Raw genomic sequence first — 6,841 nt, 5'->3', positions numbered from 1 at the left:
GCTAAGTGAAAGAGCTTGCTGGAATATGTAGTTTCACGTAACGTGGTAACGTCATGTGAAGCGAATGCTCTAAAGGAACAAAAGACTACAATTCCCGAAAAAACGGTAAAACGCTGTCATTTCAGCCAGGATTACCGTAAGAACTTTATCAAATGCACCCGTCATAAAAATGCAGGAACCATTTTTACGACAATTACAGACCCTCAACAAATCACATAAGCGTACATTCTGACTGACATGTGCAATAGATAGGCTCAAAAATATCGCACATGGAACACAATATAAAACTTCATTTTTTTCCTTCTGTGTCACTAACTAAACAATGCTATGCCTATCTCACCACTAGCATTAACTTCAGCAACCAAAAAGAAAATTCATTTTACTCATTTTCCTAATATTTTGTGTGGGGGTTAGTGCTGGGTATTTTTGTCTTTATAAAGACTTGCTTTTGAAGTACTTGTTCAATAAAAGAGCATTTGCTTGCATACGGAATGTTTCTATCATTTTCTGCTGTGCCAATGGTACAATAAATTAAGATGTATTGTTTACAGAACTCGAGTATCTGTTCTTGTTTGTATTAACTTTTGGAATAACAGATTTGACATCATAGATGGGAAGGAAGTGTGGATATTTAGAAAGGATTTACTGCTTTCCAATAAAGCGGCAGAAATCTGATTTAAATTGATCATCCATTGATCAAACCATTGATCATCATTTAATTTAATCTACTATAGTGTTTTCTGGAATATTTTTTTCTCTCTTTCTTAGAAGTAATGTCATTTGTGACCTCAGCATCATTTAGAAAATGCATATATATTATTTTTTTGCATCCAGAGAAGATAACTTTATTATGAACTTCCACCAACTAATTAGCTGATGAGTGAATCAGGTATGCTTGAGTAGGAAAATCACCAAACTATGCAGGAACCCAACCCTCTAGGGCTGGACTTTTCCCACCCCTGCCCTAAGTCAACTAACTTTAGCAATTAACACTTTTCTACACTGTAACGCTTGATACAGTATTTGATACAGTATTTCTCTCGTAAGTCATTTGCCCTGAGTTGTTCAATTGTGAGTCTCATTATACGCACATTATATTGTTTAATAAAGCACCTCAAATGTAAAACCTTTTAATTTTTTTTAAAGCACATAACCAATGTATTTGAGTATATGACTTGATTTTATTTGATTTGTGGTTGTAGTGATAACAAATGAAAGCTATAATCTAAACGATTGAGATTCCCCGCTGCGTTATTATTTTCACGTTCCAAACTCCATACTAGCACACTAAAAAGTATACAAAAATGGCACAGATACCATTATAAGTGCTCTAATTAGTGTAGTAGGTGAAGTACAAAAGTGTGGTTTGGGACACAACGTTACCTTAGCCAGTGAGATGCGTTTAGCAGGTCCAACAGCTGATCAGCTCCGCTGTACTACTCATTAGCTGCTCAGTAACAGTTCAACATCTCCAACTGAAAGTTTGAAGTATTTGTTGATTAAGGATAATTTATTTAGGTAAATTGATGCATTTATTCAGGTAAGCCGATATTGGCTTTGTATTCGCCAACTTTTGAAATTTGTCTGTACCTCAGTGTAAATGCAGCGTTATTTAAGGTGGAACGGAAAATGAAAAGCTGTCGAATAAGAAGCTGACTTGAGCCTAATATTTATACATGAGTTTATTGATTAAGAGCTTTGAAAGCCACTTTTATTAGTTTTTATAAAATATCATTTATATCATAGAAATATATTCAGTCCACCAATCTAGCAAATCTTCTTCTCGTTGCATTTCCTGGAGACTGCATCTAAAGCATCTATGTGTCTTTAAATCTTTTTAGTGGTCATTCCCGTCTATTTTACTTGGTATTTATCCACTTGCAAGGTTGTTACTGCAGTAACGGTGATAAAATGAGCTCTATCAGAGTACTGTCAGAGTTAAAGAGTAACTGCATCCTAAATCAACAGCAAGCAACACTGGAACTATGGAAAGTGAAACAGTTCAGGAAAGGTTAACGTTAAATGGCCATTGTTACTGACTGTGTCAACCTTTTGTCTATACAGCCTTTCTCGAACTTTTTTCCCGCTTTCCGTAGTTCCAGTGTTGCTTGCCGTTGATTTCTGTCCAGTGAGTGAGTGCCCGAAGGTTAGATTTATAAAGGGGAACGTGAATTTGAGTGGGAACTGACTCAGATGTAACACCGGTAAGTGTCACGAACAGCTTGCAGAACGTAAGAATTTAGGGCCACTGCAGCAAACCCTGGCTGACTGGTGATGCAGTCTGCGACCTTGATGTCAAACTAAATGAAATTTAGACAGTGTTCAAAGAAATACACTTTATTCATTCAGAATTCAGGGCATCTAAGTAATCAGGACTCAGGTTATATTGAATATGGACCTGCTGAACAGATAAGGTAGCTATCATGGTTTTAGGGAATACAGCACAGCAGCCCAGCCCACCTGGTTTCCCTCACAGCCCCACCTCCAAACCCGTATATCACTGCAGTGTCCCTCCTAGCGTGCCCCTCCCATTTTTGAGGATTTTTCGAGGTTGAGCCAGGGGTGGAGATAATGGGGTGTAGTTACTCTTTAACAGCCTACCAAAATGGTGACATGGTGTTCTTAATGACGTAATCAAATACTATGAATAGCGCTTACAACAGGTGTTGTCACAAAGCAACTTTACAGACAAATCTGGGTCCGAACCCCTGAGAAAGCCAATGGCCACTGTGGCAAGGAAAAACTTCCTAAGAGTAAGAGAAAGAAACCTTGAGAGGAACCAGGACTCAAAAGGGGAACCCATCCTCCTCTGGTTGATGCCAGATAGCGAAACAATAACACAAGAGCAATATGAACAGAGAATAGGGTTTTACCATTAGTGTAATATTAAATATTAATATTACAGAAAAGGGGAAAAACAGGTGAAGTCTGTGCAGCAGCAGCAGTATCATCGGGGGGGCTGTCCATGCAGGTGAGGTTTGCACAGCATTGTAAAGCAGTGAGCACCATGGTGGTCATACTAGTCCAGTGGGTGGACGCGCAGTGGGCACCCGATCAAGACGGATGAAGAAACTGCATCAGACTGCGCAGGGTGGGCAGTTGTTCAGCTTGGCAAAGAAACACACAGATAGTTCTGTTAAGAGAGACTTATTACAGTATACAGTGTTAACAGATAACAGCAGAAACCATGGCAGGTCTAATACAGTCTAACTAAGAGGGAGAGCCAGCAGGTAACAAAGACATGAGGGCTCCCTGAAATACCAGTGCCCCTCAGCTCCACTGTCAGCAAACTTGAGTGAATGCATCAGTGCAGCGGGACAACAATACCAACACTCCCAGTTTACCATAATACTCTAGGTCAGTAAAGGACTATTCAGACCAGATTAGTTTTTCATGGGCAATATTGTTGTGCAGATAGTTCAGTTACAAATTTCACAAGCAAAATGTTAAAGATCAAAATGTCAAACATATGTTGTGAACACTATTGATGACAGTTGAACCAAGTTCATTTTTAAAAAAGATTACTACTCATTTTCACTCAGTTTGCCAGTCTTTACATTTTTTTCTATTTGCTGATTTTGCTGGTATAGTTTTGTTATCACTGTTTTGCTTCTGAAATTTTGGCACATTTTCATGCTGGATTTGGGGGGGGGGGTTAGAAGTGGGCGTTCACTTGTACTCTCCAATGGTCAGCAGATTTGGAGTGACAGGTCCTCTGAACATGAGCCATGCCCACTCCGAGAGCTGTGATCTGCCTCGAACATGGCGAAATGACTGAGTGTAGAATTGCCAGAGAAGATTCTGCTGGCATGTCCAATATTATGTGCAATGTTTGTCCTATTTATTGATGTAACATGCGGTTCTGTTGAACGAAGCTGTATCATCTTTTGAGTTTGAAGCTTCTAGTGCTAACTAGTCTAGCATTGTCTGCTAAAGGGCAAACTTTGCAGCTGTTTAAATCTGTGTTCATTAGCCCTGCTTCTGGCGACCTATATGGTTTCAACCATTCCCATCTTAAAACATCTGATCCAGCACATCAACTAATTACTGTGCTATTTGTGATCAGGTGTGTTGGGACAGGAAATCGCTGAATCTGTGGTGCTGTAGGTGGAGGGAAATAACATAGCACTGGCATAAACACAGTAAAGACGCTGATGTGAGACAGTTGATGGTGCTGTTTAACCACAAGTCATGCTTGACTGTTACATCCTGGAAGAATGGAAGAAAAGAAAAAGAAACCACCCCATAATGCATCTGTAAGTGGCAGAAATATTTTATTTTTGTTCAGAATACAGCAGTAGCCCCTACTGTAAATGTTTGCTGAATGACTGAATACATTATGACATTATCTTTTGAAAAGCAAAAGTGATGAACGTGTTGTCCTAACATGGTAATATAATATGGTAGGCTACAATGCTAGTAATCTCCCATGCACACAGAATTAAAACCAACTGAATTAAAACCAAGTATTAAACAGAATAGACATTTTGTGCTCTTGACTGCACTGTAATAGTGTGTTGGTTGTGACATTTTGCATGACTATTCCCAAGCTGGACTTAACATAAGGCTGCTAAAATCCTCTAATTTTACATAAACAACTTTAGCCTTTGGCAGAAAAATGCTAAATGTACATAAATGATCTCAAAGCCCCGGTAATGTACTAAAAATACAGAAATGTAGCAATCATAGTTTTGCACTGTAATTTGCATTTGGATTTAGCAGGTTGTACAGGGGTTAGTATGAGTAAAATAAAACAGTTGTTGCAATTGCTTTAATTTGATGTGAACATCATGTTCACTCAATAATATCCATAACTTAGTCAAGACTATTAGTCAGTTTTCCAACTCTCTAGTACTAAGTCAGCTCCATTGCTCAGGGCTGTTAAAGTTTATGGGAAATGTAGAACTTTATGGAGGAGGACTGATATTAAGGCACCTAAAATTTACACTCTGTTTGGTTTGATTGCTTTATTTCTCGCTATCCAGAGGATGTTGAATATTGCACATTTATACATTTACTGCTGTATGACTTCAAACCTAAAAAAAAAAATCACCATGAATTGAAATTGCATTTAACAAAGTATATGCTGTACTCTGTATGACTGAATAAAAATGTGTGATGTAATTAAATTAAAACTGTACATTTTTTTTGGACGAAATGAAATAAGTAGTTCAATGATTCACCAGAAGAAAAATGCGCTAAATCATGGTGTCCTTTTGCTGTCACCCTGTAAAGCCTGAAATCTGCAATCAAAAGTCAGGGCAATCTGATTAGAATTGGTGGGAGTTTTTGAAGTATATCATATTTCTTTATCGACTAATGTCACACGATTAAGCTCAAAAGCATGTCCGAGTGGATGGGCTGCATACCCAGCTATCTGGGAAGTAGCTGGCTTGAATGATTAGTCATTGCATGCTATGTATGCTAATTACTGTGGTAATTGAATAAGCAAATGTTCTTTGTAAAGCAAACTGAAAAGCTTCATAAACATTAATATATATCATGCATGGTTGCCATATGTTCAGGATTATATGACTGTATTTGGCTCTAAGCCCTCTGGCCACTACAGTCCAATGCTTATATGGCTTGGAGAACAAAAGCTCTGTTTGAAGCATTAATTTAAAGCCAGCAGAGACCCACAAAGTGTCTCAAAAAGACTAAAACCATGAACTCACTGACTGTGAATGTCATTACATAACCATGATGAATGCAGAAACCTTTTATTATGTTTTTGTTTCTATGATTACTATAAAAATGCTCAGTTCTGCTGGGTTTTACAATGTTTATGTTAGAGCTGAGAAATGGATTAATCAAGTCATAACAGCATTCATTCTTTAAGCCGGTGCGACTCAGAGAAAAAGACGCTGGTTAACAGACCATTCTGTTGACCAAAAAGTTCAATAAACAGTGCAAGGAGATTCACTGAATCACAGGAGCTGAAGCTCTGCAGTAGTGTTATGTGTCTGTGGTGGAGTTAGAGGCTCTGCCTCAGATCAGCGCTGACCTTTGTGGTACCCTATCGTCACCGCTGCTCCATTAAACACAACAGAATATCCAGTTTGCTGTCAGCCATCTACCATTATTTATGTATTTATTTGGTCTGTAAACCTCATTAGGCACCCCCTCCCCTTACCAACCCTTCCAAATACAGTAAATAAACAGTAATTGTGCATTAAAATGTACAAAAGTGTGTTCTCTGTAGAAGATGTGCTAACTTATTTTCACCTAGTAAATCAACAAACAAATTAACCAGGGCTGCCAAAACTTTTGCACACAATGCTATATAACTGCAAAATTCTTGTGGTTTTAAATAATGAAACATTCTATGTTTATTGAAAATGTTGTCATGATTTTTCAACATCCCTTAACGTCTACATACAGAACGTTTTATGTCTGGTGAAAATGGTAGGAAAATTTCAATGTAGCTAATAAAATAGCCCCTTAACTCCATTATGTTTATTATTTTCTTCATTATTTTATGATTAGATGGTAAAACAATGTAAATAAGCTATTTATTTTGTTTTTTTATATATTCAAATTAACAGAACCAAACACTAGAATCAACCCATTTTTCAGTATTTGTTGGTCTTGACTCCTGGCACTACCTTAGCGAAAGCTTGTATGTCACTTTTTGAACACTGAAGATAGACGGCAACTTCAGTTGCCCCAATTAATCTGTGCACCACAACTAATTTTACAAAAATGCTGTTCCACCAGTCGCCTGCCATGGTACAGTGCTGTGAAAAAGTATTTGACCTCTTCCCAGTTTCTTCTATATTTTGCATATTTGTCACACTTGAATGTTTCAGATCATCAAACTCCTTTTAACATTAATATTAAA

The sequence above is a fragment of the Colossoma macropomum genome, unplaced genomic scaffold (genome assembly GCF_904425465.1).
Source record: "Colossoma macropomum unplaced genomic scaffold, Colossoma_macropomum, whole genome shotgun sequence".
In the NCBI taxonomy this organism is placed as follows: Eukaryota; Metazoa; Chordata; class Actinopteri; order Characiformes; family Serrasalmidae; genus Colossoma; species Colossoma macropomum.
This window is presented reverse-complemented; position numbering follows the sequence as displayed.